Genomic DNA, 3,036 nt, shown 5'->3' with positions numbered 1-3,036 from the left:
AATTTACAACTTTTACTGAAATTTTAAACAGCTGCTGCATTTCTGGTACAAATGATGGGATTTGAATCAGTTTATTTAAAAGTTTTCAGTTTCTTGTACTTTAATTAACTATGAAAGCATACACGGAATGCATACATTTGTTTCTAAGGAAACCGATAAAAGCTCTGGAAAGCTTATTTATATTTTCAAAATAACCTCTTTTTTTTTAATCGAACTAGAAACTCGAAATTGTTCTAACGCCTTTTATCAAACGTTGAATATGTGAGAAAAATCATTACTCAATTCTTTCAAAACTTTGAGAGCGTACACGAGGTGTGACTCTTGTTTGCATGAAATCTTATAAAAGCATTCGAATTCATTTCTTATTGAAATGCACTTTTTTTCATACCCGTGAATCGTTTTGCATTAATTTGCACGTATTTTTGAAAGAACTATATTACATATTTAAAATACATCATTATTATAATACATGTCCTTATGCTTAGTATCTACAGTAAAACCTTCTTCTATACATTCATATTTAATCAATTAGTATTTTACAATATTCTAACTTTATGAGATTATTGACGTTTGACTAATTAAATTTAGTGATATTATTTATTAATAATGAGTTATAAGTAGCTTTATCAATTTTCTTGTTTAATTTCGTAGTATTCAAATTTAAATGGCTACAATGATTGACGAGAGTGACTTACTTTTAAGAAATATTAGTAAGAGATATTATCATTCAGATTCGTGGAAAAGAACTGTAAGTAGGAAAGAGTCGAAGTAATATTTAATTCTACGAAAACAATTTATTTTTGATAAACTTTTCCACATAAAATTTTGTTTTATATATCTTAATTATTTATAAAAGACTGTGGAAGAGCATCAAAAATGTTTTTTTGATATTTGATTTTAATATTAAAACTTTTTTATGATAGTTTTTGTGTTTTATAGGTCTTTATTTTATACATCGAAGCATCGCACTTAATTTCATAATTAAAATAATTTCATCATCCATGCGCAAGGAATGTCCATAATTTGATCACTCAAAAAATATGTACTTAGAGTAATAATGGTTTAACACAAAAGCACCCAACGAGTTACAAAATACGAGAATTTAAAAATTAGTAAATGAGTGTTTGGGTTCCTTAGAAAGTTTTTGATAAAATTTAATCATCAGGAAATTCTTCTGCAGTGGAAATCGAAAAAAAACATTTGAATTTCTTTTCACAAAAAGGAGCTACACCGAATTGCGGCAAATTTATCCATTGACGTCTTTTACATGATCCAACATAATAAATTAAGTGAGAAAGAAAGTAAAAATTTTCTCATTGACTTTACATTTTGGAAATAGCTCTATATTTATATTTTGAAACTTGAATTTTAAATTTTACATTTTGATTTTAATTCTTTGTATACTCGTTATGCGGTGTTTTTATGTAGGTATATGCATTGTGTGGTTTATTAAAATTTTCGATACGAAATCCTAAAGAAATTATTTAAAAAAAAAAAAATGTTTTTTAAATGTTACAATTATGATCTGATAATAATGTCGTCATGTCAGTATTTTTTCAGTATTAAATTTGGTAGACATTTCCTTTGAAAATATTAATTTCCGCCATTAAAAATAATTAAATATTAATTGTGTGTTGAAAATTTATTTTTATTTTTTTTTATTTTTCATAATAAATTAAAGCAAAAATAAAATATCTTTTGGAAATGGAATTTTTAAAAAAATCTGTGAAAAACATTAAAAACAGAAAATATTTTATCGTTTTTATATCAAATAAAGTATAGTCAAAAAGTGAGCAAAAGTTAAAAATTGCGCTAGTTGAAGCGTAATGAATATAATTAAAGAACAAGCTTGGTTCAATAATGTTGGCCAAGCTGTGGGCGAGAACTGAAATACTAGGGCTTGGAAAATCAATCTTGGGTCAATCTTAGGTAAGGGCCTACAAATCATTTCTTGATTTTTTAGCCTGGCTCAAGAAATTGGCGTTAGAAAATCAAGACTCGATTTATTAGTCTTGACCAAAGCCCGAACCAAGTTTGACAAACGGAATGACACAGCGCTGGAATGAAAGGGTTTAGTGAACGAATTTTCAGCGCCTAGGTCGGATAATCTTATATGCAATGCCATCGAATGCTTTCCAAAATTTTTATCAATACATGAAATAATTAACTCAAAATATAAGAAAAAAAATCAAATTACTTACGGAATTTTCGACAGTTTTTTATTCGAAGCTTAGACCTAAAAATTTATTCTAAAGAATTAATCAGCTTTCTTTATGCGTGCAAATGCAACGCAAGTGAAAATACTCAAAAATGTCTGTATATAACAACTCTACCAGCAGAAAAAAGAAGAAAAAAAATCTATAAAAATTTAATTTATAAAAATGTTTAGAAGGAAATGTTAGAGATACAAAAAAAAAAGATGAAACGCATATATGCATGCAAAGAACGAAGATGAAAAAAATGAAGAGAAATACTTATGAAATGCAGTAGTGTGAGAGGTTTGGGTATGATGAGGTGGTTTGTGAGCAAAAACTACACTTTCCATTAAATAGTAGTTGAGACTTTTTTTTTTTTAAATGAAAATATATAGAGAAAAATGTTTTTTAACTCCTCGCTTCGCCTTTTTTTCACAACTGTACCAAAACATACATTTTTTTTTATAAAATAATTTTGTTACAAAAGGCACAACATATATTTATGTTTGAATGTCGTAATAATGCGAACAACAATATTATTTGTTAGAGGATTTTTTTTTTCGTTTTCTGTGTGAGAAAATCACGATGCGTATGAGTTGAGAATTATTGATTTTTTGTCCGTCTAATTCACAGAAACTAAAAGTTTAATGCATTTAGTGAAGCTTTTTTTGAAGGAAAAATTTAGTGTCGAATCTTTTACATTGTATTTATTAGGTTCGGATCGGCTTGAACTGACTTCAAAATAGTGATTTGTTTTACTTTTCACTATTTCGTTTTTAGAGAGTAAATATTCGTAGTTAAACAATTAAGGAACTTATTTAGTACGTTTAGTTTCAAATTT

Source organism: Chrysoperla carnea, chromosome 1, assembly GCF_905475395.1.
Source record: "Chrysoperla carnea chromosome 1, inChrCarn1.1, whole genome shotgun sequence".
Classification (NCBI taxonomy): Eukaryota; Metazoa; Arthropoda; class Insecta; order Neuroptera; family Chrysopidae; genus Chrysoperla; species Chrysoperla carnea.
Note: the sequence above shows the minus strand (reverse complement) of the source record.